We start from the raw sequence: 21,297 nt of genomic DNA on the forward strand, positions 1-21,297 counted from the left end.
TACAACTTTTAGAAGTCATTTCTATGAAGTAGTTACATATAAATAAATGGGGTGTATGGAGTTCCTGAATGAATATGTTGGGGGAGGTCTCTCCTCTCACCCGGAAGAAAAAATATATTAATAGTTCAAAATGTGTCAGATTGGCTTTAACATTTTCAGTCAAGCAGGAATAGTTTTCATTAATAAATGTTTTAAGCTCAATGATCCAATGTTTATGAGATGGACTTAAAATTAATCAAATGTATCATTTAAAAACAGAAAAAAAAAAGTAAACAAGGCAGGAAACTGTACTCTCACTCTAAATAAACAGAGGGGTGAGACTCTCCGATAACATTTTGCCTCTTTCCTGTACACTTATAGATGCTCAAACTAACAAAGTCAAGTCAGCTGGGCAAACTACCACGATGCAAGGATAATCAGTACACAGTTCACAACAAACTAACATATAGTGAAAAATATGCTTTTTTGTGCTTTCCTTTAACATGTATATGCATATGTATGCAAGTGTAAACTGTCCTAATCCAACTATATTAAAAGACTGCATTCAGCTCTGTTCTACACTGTTGCACTACACTGCTGTTGCAGGCACATGAAAGTAAGCCATAACACTGCAAACCACTGAACTCTAGAATTCATATGCATTCCCTTTAAGTCAAAAAAGCAACACTTTCAGAAAAGGCAGCATGCAAAATGCATAAAACACCAACAAGCCTGTGGTAGCTTAATATATTTTCACATTGTCCTTTGTGATTAATTTTCATTGACCAAGTTGGTCCCATTGGGATAATGACTGTTTTCAATGTAAACTATAGGACACGAGAGATTCTGCCACTCTTTTTTTCATACAAGTACCATAGGATCTTCAGCATTCATCGGACATGTAGCCAGTGCTGGAAACCTGAACTTCAGTTTAACATCTGTTCTGAAGGATGGCATCACAGGAGTGCAACAAATTTATCATGCTACTCTACAGTGTCAGTTTGAGAACATGAATCTGACCATCTGGTATGGCATCAAACAAGAGCATACAACCTGTTGAGACAGTGACAACATTGTCCCTGAAGCATCATCCATCATTTAAAATTTCATAAATTTATTTAAAATTAATTAGAAGTTATGTACTCACTTTAACTTGGCATCTGTGTTGCTCACTTTCATTCTTCCTCACTGATGGGTTACGGATCTGACTTGGCCACCTTTTCAAAACTTAGAACCTAGTCTCGAGCTCTTCCCTCTACCCATAATGCTCTAGGCCATCACAAACCTTCTGATCAAATTTGTTGCCTTGCCGCCTACTTTATTAGAGACAGGACAGAAATAAGAGAAATTTGAGGCTCAGGTCAGGAATATGAAGGTTCCATTATCACCCAAATATTCTTCTAGGAGTGACAAGCCCAGGGGATGGCTGGGAGGGTTAGTAAAAATGAAAATGGATAACACAGATACCAAGTTATGGTGAGTACATAACTTCTAAATCTGATGTTGCCTTTTCATTCTTCCTCACTGATGGGTCAGAGTCCCCAATTACATAATTCTGGGTGGCCCTCAAGGAAGGACATGCCAGAGCACTGTCGAACCAAAGAAAGTTCTGCTTCTGGAGACAACATCCAATTTGTAATGTGTGACATAGGTATGAGACTTCAACCAAGTGGCTGCAGCACAGATATAAACAGAAACTCTGGAAAAGAAGACAGATGAGGTAGACACAGATCTATTAGAATGGGCTCTAAGAGGGAAAGCAATTCCAGACCATTTTTAGTATAAATCAGCAAAATACAGTCAGTAATCCACATGTCCAGGGTAATTTTGGAAACTGTTTGACCCAAGTGGTTAGAAGACAAAGATACAAACAGCTGGTCAGACTTTCTGTACTGTTTCATTCCGTTAATATAAAAACATAGCTGCCAATGCACATCAAGATGGTGTAACAGGTATTCAACCTTATTAGAAAATTTTGGGAATAAAACTGGCAATTGTATGGACTGGTTAATGTTAGTCTCTATGGCTACTTTAGGCATACAGGAAGGACTGGTTTGGAGGGACACTACCTTTATGGAAAATAATGTAAGGTGGCTTGGAAGACAAGGCCTGGAGTTCTGAAATTAATTTTGCTGATGTAATAGCTACCAAAATGATAGTTTCCCGTGGCAGAAATTTCATATCACAGTTGCTTGCCGGTTCAAAAGTTTTTTTTTTTTTTTTGGTCAGTCCCTGAAGAATAACTGTGAAATCCCACGGAGAAGAGGGATTTTTTTATGGGAGGACTAAGCAGAAAGATTCCTTTCATAAAAGCTCTGCATAATCTGGAAGTTGACAAAGTAAGTGATTCATTTCCAGAATGAAAATTGAAGATAGCCACTAACTGAAGTTTTATACAAGGAAAAACTCGCCCCTTCCTTAAAAAGGGTTAGGAAAATGATGGCTGAAGTAGGAGTTGAAAAAGGATCAATGTTTTCTTTGGAAGCCCATATAGAAAATCTCTTCCATTTGCTTCTATATACTTTCTTAGTGAAGCTTTCTGGGAAGCCAAAATTATGTCACGCACAGGGGAAGTAAGCCTGGACCATCGTACTACCACTGGAAGTGAAGAAACCATGCAGTTAGCTTGAAGGTGTGGAGATTGGGATGTCGGATCTCTGACAGGTGAGAAAAGATATCCCGAATGGGCTCCAGAATCCATTAGGATATTTCAGGTGAGACCACAGAAAGGGGAGCCATACCTGACAAGGCCAGAAGGGGGTCAATAAGGATAACACAGCTCTTCAACCTTCTGTAGAAATTTTGGGCTCAACAGCAAAGGGGGGAATAAGAGCGAAGAACCTGCTGCATTTGTTGTTTAGGGGAGAAGCAAAAGGTTCACAGCAAGGTTGGCCCCAATGGCTAAAGATCAGATTTGCAACTGATTGAGGGACCACCACTCTTGAGGAATCAGAATGGACCTGCTGAGTCTGAGTCTGCCATTGTGCTGGATTTCCCCAATGCATGTGTTGAAATTAGAAAGCAGTCTGAAGATATTACCCATTCCCAGACCCTCATGGCCTCTCTGCACAGGGGTTAAGAGCAGGTTCCTCCTTTTTTGATGTACCAGACTACTGATATGTTGTCGGTGTGTATAGCAATAATACCTAGAGGGGAATGTCCTGAAAGTCTTGCAACATTAGAAGGACTGCTATAATCTCTAGGGCAAGGATATGCAACCTGGTCTCTAGGGAAGACAATGTGCCTTGAACCATCTTTCCCTTGAAATGCCACCTCGCCTACTGGGAAGCATCTGTGGTCACTGTAACTATAGGAGAAGGAAGAATGAAAGGCCTGCGTAGGATCCACCAGTGAAGATGACACTTGCAAACTGGAGTGAGTTCTATAGGAACAGAAAGAGGATGATAAAGAATAGACCACTGAACAGCCAAAGTCCATAGAAGGATTTGCATGAAAAACCTTGCTAGAGGGACTGAAATGATGGCAGCTGACACAGAAACAAGAGCTTGTAAGGCAGGGACAAAAGAGATAGCAAGCCCCACACCTGATTTCCTAACTATGTGAAGCCATGAGGAGGCAATGACACTACTTAATCCGTGGTATTCAGAAGCATACCTATGAATTCCAAATTCTGTACAGGAGACAGGTTTGATATGGTAAGATTTATGGTAATGCCCAGGGAGTTGGAGATATGAAACCTTTAATCCCTGGCTTTTAGAAGTTGATACCTGTTTGGGGCAGTGAGAAGCCAATTGTCCAGATATGGAAATGCCTGGAATCCTTTGAGTTGCAGGTGAGCTGCCACTACTACACTACACTGGGGGCTATGGAGAGTCCAAAAGGGCAGAGCACTGAATTGTTAGTAACTGGACCCCAGCTAGAAGTGCAGATGTCTTCCACTGCATCTGTCTATTTCGATGTGAGAGTATGCATCCTGAAGATCTACAGAGCACATCCAATTGTCCTTGCACAGACGTGTCAAAAATACTGAACCTTCACCATTCGGAACATCGATTTCTTTACGTACAGATTCAGATTGCTTAGATCCAGAATTGGTGTCAAGTCCCATGTGTTCTTTGGCAGTAAAAAGAAGTAGGAGTAAGTTCCAAATCCTCTGTTCAGTTGGGACCTCTGCTGTATGGGAGATTAACCTCATGGATGAATTAGCAACAGAAGAAGAATGGCCAGATGGTGAAAGAACTTTTTGAAGTCCTCCATTGTCATGAACTTTGCAAGAGAGTTGGATAGCTCCTTAACCAAGTCTCTCTGTAATTTGGTAAAGCGTTCCAAGTAATTTAATGACCTCAACACAAAATTGACTGAGGCATAGATGCACTTACCAAATCTGTCCATCGCTCTGGACTCCCTTGTTCAGTGGATGGACAGAGGAGTACTGCTTGGCTAGCTCCTTTCTGGTGGCTCCTGCCACAACAATGGCATCAACGGAGGCACCTTTCCTCCAATGGATTCTGTCTGCTGGGGGAACAAGAAACTTGCCCGGGCATTTGGGAACTGGTTCAACAGTTTCCAGTTCCTTCCATGCCTGTCAGGAAACTAGGTAATTGAGTTAGACCGCCGGGGGGGTCACCCAAGACGTAGACTAGCCTACCCCCAAAGGCCTTCAGGAACAGTGACTCTTCAGAAGGAGACTGGAGAGACCAGCCACCCTTCTGTATAAAGATTTCCAGAATGTCTCCAAAGAAGTCATCCGGTGGTGATCTAGGGGATCCTTCTCCCTCATCAAAGTCGATGTCTTCGATGAGGGACTCCACTGAGGAGTCTATATGCCTCCTTCTGCATGTCTTCTTTTGCGGAACCTCCTCTGTGGAATGTTCAGGCGAGGTGTTGAAAAAAGGGGAACTTCTCCAGAGGGAAGAACATGGAGGCTTCTTGGGGGGTAGGCTGACCTGGGACAGAACTGATGGACTCAATGCTCGGACCTGATGAAGGATGGGAGTGAAGAATCCAAGATATGAGAGGATGGTACTCTATGCAAAGAGAAAACCATTTCTACAATCTGGAAAGCCGACGGCCCCGGGGAACCCCTCCCCCATCTTCATCAGTGCAGAGACAACTGAAGAAGAGAGGTAGGGGCCAACCCTGGATCTGTAGCCTCCAGATGGAAATGGACCTGAGCTGTTGAGGGACAAGGCACTAAGAGGAAAGTACAGATCCTACAGTATTCAAGCTGAACCCAACCACCCAGACCTAACATCAACCTCTCGGATCAGGGACCTGCTCTTATACAACAAAGTCGAAGCAGGACCGGTCAGGGTAATCTGAGCTGAAGGGAGCTTCCTCAGATGCCAGTACTCTCAGATATCTTGGATCTAAACAACGGGTCAGATCGGAGAAGGAGACAATGATCTGGGCAGAAACAATCATGGATCTGAGAGGTGATGGAGTTGGCAAGACCCCCATCTAGATCTGAGCCTTGAGAAATCTCCACATCAACCTGTCTATATAGGCCTCTGTCAATCTCCTAGAAGATCTGGACAAGCTGAGGAGGTGGATCTGAAATGTTTGAGAGGTGCCTGAAACAACCTAAAGGTAGAGTTGGAGAGACTAGTCTAAAAACACTTTCTGGTGTTCAGATCCTAGCTGTCGGATCCAAAGGCCTGGGATCTGACCCTGGAGCTGAAGGTAGGGGTGAATTGCCTATAACAATAACTCCATCAGATCCAATGCTGTCTGTGGATCTGAACGGTTCAGAATATATTTCGGATCTATGGAAGAATCTGAGAGAGAAAAAGTCGACCTTGGATCCGAGGAAGTCAGATTCAATTATTTAGCCTGCCTCCCAGGAGGTTCAAAGGAAGACCAGGAAGATTTATGCATGGACCTCTTCCTGGACTCATCCAAGCCAAGTGACTTAGGGGGGGTTTGAGCCCCAAGGGAAGACGAAGATGAAGCAGGCAGCAAACCATTTAAGATCAACTTGTTTTACTGATCAGAAATGGCCTGGGGATTAAAGGCAGCACAGATTTCACAAGCTGACCTTAAATACTCGGGGGCTAAGCAACAGACACACTTCATGTGGGTGTCAGAGTTAGGGATTGTATGCTCACAAGAAGTGCATCTTTTGAAACCCGAAGGTTTTTCTGACATAATGAAGCACAAACATACACAGAGCTATCATGACATAATGAAGCACAAACATACACAGAGCTATCAGCAGGAACACAATCTGAACTACAGCACACAGAAAACACTAACTTCAACGGATACAGATAAATTCTTAACTATATTATTTTTTTTGTTTCTAAAGGAGAGACAGAAGAAGTGCAAACCACTTAAGAGAGAAGTGAAAGGTAGTAACCACCCTAACACCAGTGAAAATTATGAAACAGTCACTAAAATTCAAGGTAGGAAGAGATAAACCTACATAACACAAAAAAATGATTATAAGCTATCACTAGGAGTTTACAATAACAATTTTACCAAATACAATGAAAAAACAACTAGCTCACATTCGAGACCAGGGATCTGCTTCTTAAATGGAAGGCGGCAAACGAGATCTGAGAGGTTTGGGATGGTCTACAGCATTATGGGTAGAGGGAGGAGCTCAAGCCTAAGTTCTAAGTCTTGAAAAGGCGGCAGAGTCAGATCTGAGGCTTGGATCTGTAACCCATCCATGAGGAAAAAAAGGAAATCAGATTCACAATTACTTCATAGGTCCCAACAATTAAACACCAGGTGAAGCCAATGAAGCATTTTATTTCCTACAAAGTTCATTACCATCAAAGACCCTCCCAGAAAAGCAGTCTCCTGTCTAAAGACTAAACAAGGTCAGATAACTAACACAAAGTATGCCATTCATTGCTTTATGGGACAACCATGACTACACAAAGAAATCCCTGAGTGAATTAGAAAATACTAGACAACACGACCAAGGAATGCATCTCTTTTTCAGATGGCCCTTTATTTCTCTCACACCTCCTACTAAATGGATTGCACATGTAGGACTAGGGATTTGCACACTGTCTGGTAATCTGCTCAGTGAAATACCAATTGAAGACTAGTTGAGCTAAATAAATGTCAAATGAAACATAGTTACAAGGCACTACTTTTACTCCACGGTTTAATGCTAAAATGCTGGCAAAACTACTTTGGTTCTGCTCTCCAAAATTTTTTTTAATTTAACACAAGTATTAAAAAGTACACTTTACTTAGCTATGGTAGTCAGTCATATTATAATTTCTGAAGGCATTTAGCCATAAGTCAACTATCTAAGTGCTGCCATAAAAGACCCCCCCCCCCACCAAAAAAAAAAAAGCTTTACTTGCAACAACAATAGTACACATGCATTTATGTTTACACCTAATAAGCTTAACTACCAGTCTCCTGGAGCAACCCTGAAATTTAACTATCTGGATTTTGGCAACTCACATTCATAATGAAGCTTTAGTATTCAAAGACTGTATTGCAGGGAGTACATAATTTGCCCCAGACTTGGCATCAGCTCTCAGAGGAAGTCTAATTTTGTCACAAAATAGTTCTGTTACCCAAGGATCTTCAGCTGCACTGCATCAATAGGGCACTAAAGAGTGATTGAAACTTGCAGCTGGCACATCACTACATATAAAACCATAATGTATTCCTATCAGTTTACCAACCCAACATTATGAAGTTTATAGCAGCCAGTGCATGCTAACAATGTGCTTCAGTAAATCAGACATACTGCACTTTTTTATAAGTAGGCAGGCCCCTTAGGCACAAATGCCTCTTTGCAGGGGCACAGAGTACTCTCTGGTCAAATAGTCAAATGACTTGCTCAAATTTTCACAGTATAGAAGAGGTGACAGAAAAACAAACCCACTGCTACACGATAAAGCTAGTTAGCAACTTAAAGCCTCAAGTCTATGAAATACTGCATACAATGTTGTCCCAGTTAATGCTATGTAATAAGAGGAAACAATTCTCTATCTTGTAATTGTCTGGGTAGCACTGCTAGGGCCTTCATGGATCACAACACAAGAAAGCCAGGAGCCGTAACAGGGCATGCAGCTAAGCGCACTGACATACAGGCAAATACATCAAAGACACAAGGTTTCTCCATTTCATAGGTTCATAGATTAGTACTAGGCTAACTGCCCTTGTGAGCCATTTTAAGCCTAGCCAATTACCACATGTCAGAATCAAACCCTGTGCCCTGTGTCTGTAAGGTAAACCCCATAACCATTATGCCAACCTCCCACCCCCTAAGATTATGTCACCCCAGATGGGACTTGAACCTACAATCCCTAACTTAGGTGGCCAATGCCTTATCCATTCCCACACACTTCCTATGAGCTTTCCAAGTAAGTGACAAGGACCCTTCACAACCAAGTATCAAATATCAACAAAATATTTAAATAACAAATAGCCCTTTCATGGCTTTTCACTTTTTAGTTTATGAAAATTACTAGAAAAATTGTGCATCATATCATCCGGACTACTGGCATATACTTACCATATAGTGAAATGATTGCACACTCCCAAGTGACACTTGTAGTTGACTATTTATTTGACTGATTAAACAATGGCAGAAGGAGTTTGCAAGGAAAAGTGAAGTACACTCCTTAGTTTGCAAAATTGTTGTACTTTTACCTCATAAATACTCAACTGAAATTTTCAAAGTGAAATGTTTTTTTAAATAAACTCCTTACTACAACAAATATTTGTGCTTGAACTCTATAGACTGCTATTGCCCTCACATACTAAAGAATACTCTTCAGAGAGGTACACAATTTTCATTTACAATTTTTTAGCATATTTATTAAATAAGCATATTTTTAACTGCAACAAGAGTTCATATACATTAAGAGAAGAACGTATAGTTTCTATTATTGTCGAGCAGTATACACGTTTTCCTTTTAACAATTTTTATTCACTCCAACATTACATAAATTGCTCAGTTCCTGACTTTCCTCAAACCTCATTAATCTTCCTAAGCATTATTTTGCAAGTATTCTTCCCAAAAACTCTTATTTTTATAGAGCTTTCCTTCCCTTTTCTTGGATTGCAACCTCCAGATCAATTTTTTTTCTCTTTTACAACACTCAAAACTTCCATTACTGTTGTTTTAGATTTTGATTTCCTTTTTCTAGATACTTCTCTGGTCACCACTGGTATTAAACTTAGTGAAGCTTTAGGTAATTCATATCTTATCTCCCAGTTCAAAATAATCACTTCCTTAATTACAACGAATTTGCTCCCCAACATTTCTGTCAAAGTACTCTGTAGAGAATTCTTTTTTTTAAAATCCAACTCATTAACCCCCCACCAAAAAAAATCATGTTCATAATTTTCAGTTTTCCCATCACATCTGCAATATTTGATATAAATATATATATGCAAACATTTCCATAAAAAAATCCTAAACGTTCTAGATTTTGTTGCATATCTTGCTTAGTTGAAAGCCTTACTGATTCCTTTCCATTGTTCTTTTGTAAGTTTGCCTGTCTGCTCTCTTTTCCCCAATCTTTTTAAACTCCTCTGATTGAGTCTTATAGTTCCCAAGTGGAGGATGAGTCTGCATCAGAGCTCAGCTCAGAGCCCACTGCTGTTCATAAAGGTGAAAGACTACATTAGCAAACAGGTTGATAGGAACAGATCAACAAAGTTGCTGTATGCGGACAACTGGCATTTAGGCATCTGAAGAAGAACTTCAGCAAATGATAGGGGAATGGAATTCAAAACTGAAGGCACAAGGGATGAATCCAAGTATGGACAAGACAGCTGTCATGACAGCAAATGGGGGAAATTGGACGAAGACAAAAAACATGACAGAAGGGAAAACTGTGGAATGGGTTAACTACTTCAATTATGTGTGAGAGGTGGTAGAGGAGAATGGAAGTCTAAATGAGGAGGTCAAATCTGGATTCAGGCTAAGGTCAAATGGCACTGAATGTCAGGGGTAATGTGTGACAGAAGAATGCCAAAAGGTATACAAAACAATGACCAGTACCACTGTATGGTACAGAAACCTGAGCAGTGAAAGCAAAGCAGTTCAGAACGCTAGAGGTGATGGAGATGAAGTGCCTGAGTAGGGTGGTAGGATGCAGAATGGGTGACAGAAATGAGTTCATCAGAGCAGAAGCTAAAGTAGCTCCAATTGCAAGAAGGTCAAAGGGAACAGTTTATAGGGGTTTGGGCATGTGCAGGAAAGGAGAAGAAGATTTAGTGAAGATGATTTGGGAAACACCGGAAAAAAAAACAAGGGGAAACAAGGTCACCCAGCAAAGAGATGGATGGACTGTGAGAGAGAAGACCTGCAACAGGCAACTGAGACCGTCGAAGACGGTATGAGGAGTGGTGCTGAATTGAGAGAGAAAACAGCTTTTGGACAACCTGACCCCATGCAGAAAATGGAAGGGAGGGGGGTTGTTGAAGATGATTACGACAATGATGATTATGATTATGAAGAAAAGAACAGAGTCTGGTAGAATATACCTATAACTTGTTCCATTATTTAAGTAAAAATTGTTTTCCTTATTACTTATTTTTCACTGCAGGTCGTGTTGCATACAGGCACTGCTGAAATTTGTCTTCTACCTTTTTTGGCAGAAAACCCATCTTAAATTGCTTTTACAACTTTATTTCATTTGACAGTGGCAGAATGCATATGCCTAATTGCTAAGGTTGTACAAAGAAAATGTATAGTGGGACCAACACATTCTGGCTAGGCTTATAAACGCCCTTGGGCAGATAGCCTAGTACTTATCTATGACAATAAATATCGACATTGCTATTTAAGCTTATAGGAGTACAGTTGCCGAACATGGAACATTGTTAGTGAACATCATGAAGTGAACAGATGTGGCCACAGCCAGTCAGCATGAATCTGATCTCCAGTTATCATCACTTTCAACATTTTCTGTCCACTTAGTCCGTTTGATGCTTTGCATGTTTAATTTTCCAGTTTGTAAAGCTGTCAACTGTTTTTGTAAAGCAGACATATCCTGAGCAAACTGCGAATAAAGACAACTTTTGAAATGCTTCTAAAATAACACATTTTCTGTTCATACCTTCCTTTTTGACAAAGAGCTAAACCGCCTGTAGAGCAGTCTGTGTGTAGATAGCTGAGTGGAAAGATGGGTTAACCTTTTTAAACTGCGTAAACTGATTACCAAGGTGTAGTTTTTTTTTTTTCTAAATTAATACCTTACATATGAATTTAATATCACTTATTACAAGTACCTAGACTAAACAAAGGACCTCAAACTGACATTCAGTAAGGATTACACATAACACTATTTTTTGCAAAGAAGCACTGTGGGCTTGCATAGAGATCTGACCATTTCACAGTTTGTGCCACCAACATGCTTAAGGGATCTGCAAATATGTGAGGCATCTCCAAGTTAAAGATCATCTGCAAAGATTTTTGTTACTACTTTTTGCTGTAATTATGCTCTCATTACGTGAATTGGGCTTTCTGATTATAATAGATTTTATGGTAGTTACTTCAGCTGAGCTATACTTACTAAGTATACTAAACTTGTGCTGATATTTAGTTACACACTACCTTCATGTCATGTGACCTAGAATTCTAACAAAGCAATTTTTAGGATATATATAGTCTGACAGTCTATAGTTGATAGGTGTTTTCTGTATTCTATACCAGATGTCAACACACACACACACACACACACACACACACACACACACACACACACACACACACACACACACACACACACGCAGCACAATAAATCACCAAATAAATGCAGATATATCCAAGTAAAACCAAATTAGAACAGAACTAGATTCCTTGTAAAGCGTGTAATGATTGGCATACAGTACGATAACATAGATGTAACATTAATGCCTGTCTACCATGGAACAATAAAAAGCATTATACACTTTACAAGGAATCCTGTTCTAATTTGATTTACTTTGAGTAGGTGAAATAACAGCTCTCCATCTTTATTGTGCAGAACACAGGAGGTGATTACTATTTCTGCATGTTCCGCTGAAACCTACATTCTAAAAACCATCTCAACAGTGTCAATTAACTGAGCTATATTGCGAAAACTCTCACAGCTATAGAAGTAAGCAAGCAATGTTTCAAATTATCCAACAACCAAACATATGTACTTTTATCAACTCCCTACTGTGTTTCCACAAAAGCTTATAGTCTAATGTGTATTAAATTATAGCCACCAGCTGTTTTCATACTGGCATCTCATGGCAGCAGAGTGAAGTACAATGAACGCTGGGTGTGGGCCAATTTACTGCTTGAAGACACAGGTGTACAACAGAAGCCAAGATCTAATATGATTCGCATGACCCAAACAGGCTTGAATTTCCACCACCTATACTACAATTAAACTTTTGTCTGCAGGAATTACATCATCATATTTAGAAATGTAATAATCTTTCTATAGTAGCAATGTAAATTCACAGCAGTTTAAATACTGATGTAAATTAAAACTTACATGCGGTAATTACGTACAAGTTGTTTATGCAAGCTTCATCTTGATTACTGAATTTCAGACATGCACTGAATTTTCTACAATTGGAGGTTTTTTTCTTTTCTGAGAAGCAACTCCTCATTTCACTCTGACTCACTAGATGACACTGCCACAAGCTAATATTTTTTTTTTTTACTAGTATGAATTAATTGAAGCACAACTGATAACACCTTTTGGTCAAGGATACAAGCAGATGAATCATTACGTATAGTCCAGCAGCAAGTTCTGTCTGTCCCATACTCCAATATTCTGCATAAGTAGCTCCTGTCAGAAGAACCAGTAAAAGTCTTTGTCTTTAAATAGTATGAATTCAGACTTGGAGTTCCAAAGAAACCCATTCTCTCTGACAGATTTAATTGCCACAGGATAAATCTGTAGAAATTCAAGAAAATAAAAACAAGGCTATATATTAATGGAGGATGGCAAGTAATTTCCATGGTTTTGCACAAAGCTTCCAGTTTTAGTTCCATAAATGGGAAAGGGGTAGGTTATGTCTATATGTTCTCTTAAGCTGTTGCCTCAAATTTGTTCAATCTACAGGAAAGTCAGCGCCCTCGTCTAAATTTGGTAACAACCAAAATGTGAAAAAGAGGGAAAGAAACACTGCTGACTCATTTAAGGACAGCATGGATAATGGAGGCACCAGTACAATGGCAAATAAACAGATGTTACTAGTTGCCAACCTAACCTAATTAAGTTAGAATACAACGCCATGTCAATTACTGCACAGTAGTGAGTGTGGCCGGGGGGGGGGGGTACACCCCACTGAAGTACAGTTCTGTACACTTACCATAAATGTAGATGTTCAAGTGTATTCACTGTTGCAGTCATCACTTGTGGGTTATCCCTGCTGGGTAGCTCTTAGCCGGCCTGAATACCAGAGTAAAGGTTTCTCTCCTGCGTCGGCTGTTCTGTGAGTGTGGCTGATGTCAGGTCATCAGGGCTATAAAGGGAGACAGCAGACACTATTACATCAGTTTTTCTTGCCCCCAAAGGGTAAGAAAGCCAGATAAGATATATACATTAGGCAAGAAAGGGGGTAGGTGGGAGGATAACAGGACTGCTACACTGAATACACTTGAACATCTACATTTATGGTAAGTGTACACAACTGTACTATGTTCTTCATGTTTCACTGTTGCAGTCATCACTTGTGGTAAGAATCCCAAACCTGAGGGAGTGGGTGGAGGAAAGCTGTACAAATTATGGGGATGCTAGCATGCCCTGCAAGATTGCAGATGCAAATCCTGCCCTGGTTTTGGAGAATGCAGCTAGCTGGTAGTGATTGGTGAAAGTGCATATAGATGTCCAAGTAGCAGCTTCCAGAATTTCCTTGGTAGTAACTCCCCTCAGAAAGGCTGTGGAAGTACAGGCTGCTCTTGTGGAATGGGATCTGATGGTTTTGGGAGGACCCTTTCCATGGAAGGTGTAGCATTAATGTATGCAATGAAAGATCCATTTGGAAATGGTCTGCTTAGTAATGGGTTTCCAGTCTGCCCCAGGGGCAAACGAAACCAGGAGTTGGTCAGTTTTCCTGATAGAGTTGGTCCTGTCAAGGTAAAATCTCAACTGTCTGTGCACATCTAAGGTATGCAGAATTCTCTCCCCTCTATTTGTTGGTTTAGGAAAGAAAGCAGGAAGGTGCATGGCCTGGTTAAGGGTTACATCAGAGACCACTTATGCATAAAGGAGAGGTTGATTCTTAAAGAGATCCTGTCTGCATGGAAGATGATGAAGGGCTCAGTGGTCATAAGAGCCTGATGCTCAGATACCCTACTAGCAGAAGTAATGGCTAGCAAAAGGGCAATTTTCCAAGAGAGGTATTTGAGATCTGCTGAGGAAGCTGGCTCAAAAGGGGGTACAGTAAGCTTTTCCAGGACAAAGTTTAGATCTCAAGCTGGTGCAGGTAGCCTTCTAGGTGTTCTAATGTGAGACACACCTCTGAGGAACTGTTTCAAGAGGTGCTGAGAGAATAAATGCTGATCCACCTGGACGTAGGATGAGATAGCCGAAGCATGAATCTTAAAAGAGGAGTAAGACTTATTGAGGGGCTCTGCCAGGTAGTCCAGAACCAGTGGTAAAGAGGCTGTAGTGCTGGAAGCACCCCTGCTGGAGCACCATCAGGTGAATCTCTTCCACTTAGAGGAATAAGATTTCCTGGTGCTGGGTCTACGAACCTCCTTAATAATGTCTAAAACCTGACTGCTGAGGACTAAAGAGCTATCTGCCTTTGAGGAATCAGCCATGCTGTTAGCTTGATTATGGCCAGGCCTGGATGCAGGAGCTTCCCTCCTTGTTGTGTGAGAAGGTCTGTGGCGGATGGCAGGGGAAAGGGAGGATGCATGGTCATGCTGAGGAGCATGGGGTACTAGTGCTGCCTTGGCCAGTATGGGGCAATCAGGATAGCCTTTGGTCCTTCCTCTCCAATCTTGAGTAGCACCCTGGGTATCAGAGGAAGAGGGGAAAAAGTATACACAAACAGGCTGCCTCAGTGGAAGGAGAGGGCATCCATCCTCCATGAAACTGTCTTGAGCAGCATTTGATCAGCTGACAATTCTGGTAGCTTGTGAAAAGGTCTGTGTCTTATGCCTGCTGTTTCCTATTACATCTCCCCCTGGATAGCAGGATGTTATGATGCTGCCTTAGTCCTTGCAAGATTATATGCATCTCAGAAGGGTGGGTGTCATCTGTCCTACATAATTCCTGAAAGCCAACACAAGGGAACACATTACAGGATTGGATACATGGATGGCCACTATGTACAGATACAGCAAGGACAAAATGGCCGCCACTATCCACTGCTTGCTCACACATTTCATATGTCACAGTGTGACAACATACAATGTGTGTGGATCAAATAGAGATAGCATCAATAGTGAGGCAGTTCCATGTACCACGAGAAATTCTGCTGTATGATCATACACCCAACACTACAGTCTACAGTGGTGTGTCCACTAAGGCCAACCACCCAATAATATGTCACAAGACCAGTGCCAGACAAATAGCAGTGTGCTATTACAATTACTATGAAGGGATATACAAACAACAGCATTGTGCTGCGGTAGCATTGTCGCCTCACAGTTAGACGTTGCACGTTCGATTCTCAGTTAGAGCATCTTCTGTGTGTTGGTATGCGTGAATGGGCATTCCTTCGCTGAAGGTTGTGCGTTAGGCCCGGCAAGCCAGCACGTAAAAATCTACTGCCAATCATTAGCGGACCGGAGTTCCGCTGTGGCGACCCCTAACCGGGAAAAGCCGAAAGACAGTCAGTAGTAGCATTGTGCCATAATGACAAAAGACAATGCAAACTGTACATCCCCTGTAGGTGTAAGTCAGCAAGGTATCACTGACATGTCATTACCACAGGTCTATGACCAGCTTACTGCTGTAAATCTTATTCCCCATACCTCTATCCTCCCACCTGAATCCTGTTATACACAAAAAACAGTAACATACCTGCTAGAATGAAGCACTCTTCTGTTAAATTGTGTGTCTAGTAAAGTTTTACAAAGGGATGCTCTGTGTGAGTAAGGTCTCATACAGAATGGTTCCCCATAGCCAGCTGCCTGCCTTTTAAACATGCTCCCCATCAGCAGGTGATTATCTCTAAACTAATCTGTGGTACTGAAATGCTAACTGCAGCCAAAGCAGCTGAACCGCACTATCATTAGCCAATGACATGCAACCACTGTGCAATATATAAGGCCTTCATGTAGACCTTGGCCCCTTTCATAGCTGCTGAGGTGGATACTACTGGGTTAAGGAGACTACATCGTCACAGAGGGTAGGTCTACAGCAGAAACCATTATATAGAGTTGTGTGTACCAAAGGCTGCAGCTGCAGCTGCAGGTAGCAGACATAGGCAGTGTGTGTGTGAACACTTTAGAGGAAAACAAGCTGTAGGTGTATCTGTGTCAGCTGGGTCAGCCGTGTTGTTGTTGAGGTAGTACCAGGGTGAGTATACCCTTTACACCCAAATTAAGGCATGTGTTTAAGGTATGTATGTTAGGCAGTTGTGTCAATAACAGAGTACTAGGCAACATATTGTACTGTTATATGGATATGTGAAGTGTGTCCCTACCTGCAGACCTATGACTTCACACACTGACAAGCGTTTTTTTAATTTGCAATACTTTGTGTGGATAAAGATTATATTAGTGATCCATTAATGGCTGTCTTCACAATAATGTAACTGAAATGTAGCACAACACTGGATTTGAACCCAGGATTGTGTGTGGCACACTGTACTGCATGCAAGTCATTTAACAGACTGAGCTACTGAGTTCACTGCTACAGTAGGTATATGTGCAAGATATATGTGCACACATACAGGCTGTGACAAACATTTTCTACATCCATCAGTATGTGCATGGCTTTATATGGATGTATTTCTGCACCAGAGTCCAAGCTGAACAAGTATTTTGCCATGAATGCCTTAGCAGGTGACCTTCTACATGCTGCTCATAAAACAGCACATTTACCTCTTATCATAGGCCTCAGTTACATCCATTATCATGACTTTGGCTGTCTAGTGGGGTACTATTGCACCAGAACCCAATTTACACTCCCATTTTTTCCATTACTTTCTATTTCCATTTGAGCGGTGCAGCACGAAGTGCAGCTCTGCTGAAACACACCTAATGACTGTAATTGGCAATTACTATGATTTGTTTAAACCACCTATTTTAATTAAAAATTGCGTGGTGTGGCGGGTTAATTTAGTGTGCAGCGGGTGTGATGGGCTTGGGTTTGAAACATGGCAGAGGTGTTTATTTTGTACATGTGACTTACAATGTTAGAAACACATATACTCATTATAGCTGTATTTAGCTGAGCCAAGTGAAGCTACATGACATGGCACGCCATGCAGCTCCACGCTAAAAAATATAAAGAAAATAAAAAGGGGAAATAAGATAGTGGTGAAATGGGGGAAGTAGGGGGAAAACATATTGAAAGGCAGGATGGGTGTAGGAAAGAATCATAGCTATTCATTTCCTGTAAAGCAACAACTGTGAACTTTGACAGATTTGTACATAAATTTGGATTCTCAGACCCCAGAGAGAAGGGTGAGAACAACATAACTGCGTTGTCAAGCCAATTGGATCAAATTACATGTGTCCAGTGGACACGTGTACGAAATGGAGAGCCATGTATGGGCTGATTTTTTTTGTGGGGGGGGGGGTGCCCTTTTTTTTTTTTAAGGTGAGAGTGGAATGTTGGGGAAGGGACTTGGGAGGTAAGTTGGGTAGGTAAGGATGCATTTGCAACCAAACAAGACAGTAGATAGGGGTGGTTTGTGACACACGAGGGGGGGGGTGAACACCTTTGACGGGGAGGGTGTTGTGGAATCAGAGTCCTGTGTGCCTCCAGACGGCAGCAGTGTGACTCACGTCCCCACCCATGGGACTGTCAGCACTGCTCCTTCACTGCCCCGAGGGTAGCTGTGCTGAAGGCTGGGCACCAGGGTGATGCTACTCCACCATGTTGGCCAGCATGCCCTCAATCCGGCACAGGTGTTGGTCATGGCCACAGTGGACTATCTTGCGCACCAGGACCAGTAGCTCATCACTGGTGACCACACACCCTCAGCCACCACTCCCAGGGGGTGACTGGGCTCTGTCCCCTGAGGTGGTACTACCCGACACTGCATGTAGTGCAGGGGCAGCAGAGGAAGCACCACCGGTCTGGGTCCCAGACATGTTGGGACCCGATGCCACAGCTGGCTGAGGCAAGGTAGGGGGATCAGCCCGAAACAGCCTACCTTGACATGCTGTGTGACAAGAGATAAAGCAATACGTTACGCTTAGTAACAACCAAACTATTGTTAGTATTAATAGACTGGAACATTATATTTATTAATCCAAATACATATTAATGTATATTATGTGCAACACAACATAATGTAACGTAACAGTCAGTATGGTTAACAGCATGCCAGTGTGAAGTAAACCATACGGCCAACAAAACAGTTAGTTTAACAAAATATGTTAATATTGAATCATAATAAAACTTAACAATGATCAACCACATTTTCCAAAACATACTTAAGTTAACAAAATATGTTGATATTAAATCACAATAATACATTACAATAACAAATAAATTAAGATAAGGGGTGGGGGGGGGGGGGAGAAAAACATTCCATTAGTGAGATTGCAGATAATATTCCTGACAACACTGGTCATACATAGTGCTACATGTGTTTACTGACAGTTGTGATTATAGTGACTACAATTCTACTATAGCTGTTGTAACACGTACATTCCCTCTCAAGCTGGTAGCATGAGACAATAAGGGACAAGCACTAACAAATGCAGGTACAGAACTACTCAGAACAGTTTCACATACTACCAAGGTGCTCTGTAAATAGATTTGGTAATGCATTGCATTCCAGGTATTAATTTAACTGGTAAACGTGACAGATGGATTAATCAGTTCTAATTACATTATGAGAAATCGTGACACTTGAGAGGCATGTTTGTGTACAGTAATTAAACTAGATAGCCATCATGGCTTAGTTGGCAAGCATGGGAGTAGAACCCACTAGCTGTGACTGCAGGGGACATCTGCAAATACTTTATTAATTCACTGCAGCAGCTTAGCATGGACAAGCAAGAAATACAGCCATACTGGGATTAAAGTTCTACTTCTGAATCAACAATGCTGATGCACACACATTCTTGTTACTGAGTAACATTCTGTGAAATCTAAACACAATATCTGCACATAATATGGGCTAACTCACACATCACATTTTTGTGTTCTTGGGGAAAGAGAAACTGTGAGCATTACCTGACTGATAATGAAAATGTAGTGCTACATAGCACTGGATTCAAACCCAGGACTGAGTGTGGCAAAATGTACAGTGTGCAAGGAATTTAACAGACTGAGCTACTGAGGCACTGCTGACTAGAGGTGACTGATACTTGCCTGGAGACCATCTGGAAACATACTATGAACTGGGCAATACAAGTTACAGGACTTTCCTCTAGCATTTTAGTACTGTTACAGTGTTTTACTAGACTGCAGTGCCAATAGAACACACATGCATGGTATACAACAATACTACATATATTACTACAGCTTTGTTTCACTTTCAACAATACAGGTAAACACATATTACTGTTATTGGTGTGCAATATCTGTGAAGTCCACACACACAATATCTGGTCGTGCAGTGGGCTACCTCACCCATATAATTTTATTACCTGATGTCTGTGGAAGACCGAACATTTTGTGACCGGTATTGGCTTAGACGGTGGTAGCGTTGTTACCTCACAGCAAGAGGTTCTCCCGTTCGATTCTAGGCTTGGCTTGGGAGTGCCTTCTGTGTGGAGTCTGCATGTCCTCCCCGCGGTTGGGTAGCGTTCGAAAGACATGCATGTGTAAATGGATGTGCCTTCGTCGAAGGTTGGGTGTCGCGCTGGCAACTCGGCGTTTCATAAAAATGTACTGCCAATCATTAGCGGACCGGAGTTCCGCTGTGGCGACCCCTTACCGGGAAAAAGCCGAAAGACAAACAACAACAACAGCATTGGCTTAGAGAAATCCTTGAACAGTACTATGAGTTAAGCAATACCATTTGCAGCCATTAGATTTGCATTCTACAACTATTACAGACTCACTGTATACAGCTCTATTACTTCTTCTTTCGGCTGCTCCCGTTACGGGTCGCCACAGTGGATCAACTGTTTCCATTTCTTCCTGTCCTCTGCATCTTACTCTGTCACACCAAACACCTGCATGTCCTCTCTCACCACATCCATAAACCTTATCTTAGGCCTTCCTCTTTTCCAGTTACCTGGCAGCTTCATCCTTAGCATCTTTTTCCCAATATACTCTGCATCCCTCCTCAGCACATGTCCAAACCAACATAATCTTGCCTCTCTGGCTTTGTCTCCAAACCTTCCAACCTGGGCTGACCCTCTAATATACTTATTCCTAATCCTGTCCATTTTCATCACACCCACTGCAAATCTTAACATCTTCAACTCTGCCACGTCAAGCTCTGACTCCTGACTTTTTGTCAGTGCCACTGTCTCCAACCCATATAACATAGATGTATACAGCTCTACTGCAATGGTTATAAGACAACTCTGTTGCACATCATTTTCCTTGCTGTTATTGGTACTGTTTCTTGTTTTTATTGAACTACAGTTATTATTCATTTATTGCACTACAGATATAATTCCAATTTTATTGTATATACATTGTTGCAGTTAATGCTTTACTCTTTCTTGGTTTTTGCACTACAATTGGCATAGTGCATCCATACTCGCCATGCTCATGGCGCAACCTGGCCAGGTGCCTGGCATGAGACTCGACATTCTGAGCCCTCTCAGCTGCAGCTGTTGGGAGAGAAGCACACCATTATGTATACCAGTTTGCAGACATTCAGATTACATATTGGTAAAACGGAGGGAAAAGTACTTTCATACTTGTGAGGCATTCCCTGCCCTCACTTCTTGGACCCAGGTGTGCAAGGTTCCCCTCTTTTTTCTTTTAAGGTTATCATGGTGGTGACGACACTGCTCACTTGTGCGGCGGATACCAGTAACACTAGCAAGTTCTCTGGCAATACTATAAGATTTGACAATGACTATTCTACATTAGTGATGTCCAAGAGAAAAGCATGTGTGCCACTTGCTAAAAGCTTAAAGAAAAACAATATTAAAGCACAAATCTTGTTTCCAGCAAAAATAAGGATATGCCTTCCAAATGAAAAGAAGAATTTTAACACCTTGGAAGGTGCAATGGACTTTATACTGAAAATAAAATCCTAGAAATAACAGAAGAAATGGACTGAAATCTATCAACTTTTTTTGAAGAGAAATGCAACAAGACATGGTTGGTTAATAAAAGA

General features: G+C 41.4%; 1 protein-coding gene across 1 annotated transcript in view; it reads right to left on the reverse strand.

The window, feature by feature from the left end:
* ARHGAP26 (Rho GTPase activating protein 26) overlaps nt 1-21,297 on the reverse strand; it is a 3,815,868-nt gene that overhangs the window by 3,468,226 nt on the left and 326,345 nt on the right. The gene's annotated exons all lie outside the window — the stretch shown is intronic.

This window comes from Protopterus annectens, chromosome 4.part0 (assembly GCF_019279795.1).
Source record: "Protopterus annectens isolate FY-2018-M chromosome 4.part0, PAN1.0, whole genome shotgun sequence".
Lineage (NCBI taxonomy): Eukaryota > Metazoa > Chordata > Ceratodontiformes > Protopteridae > Protopterus > Protopterus annectens.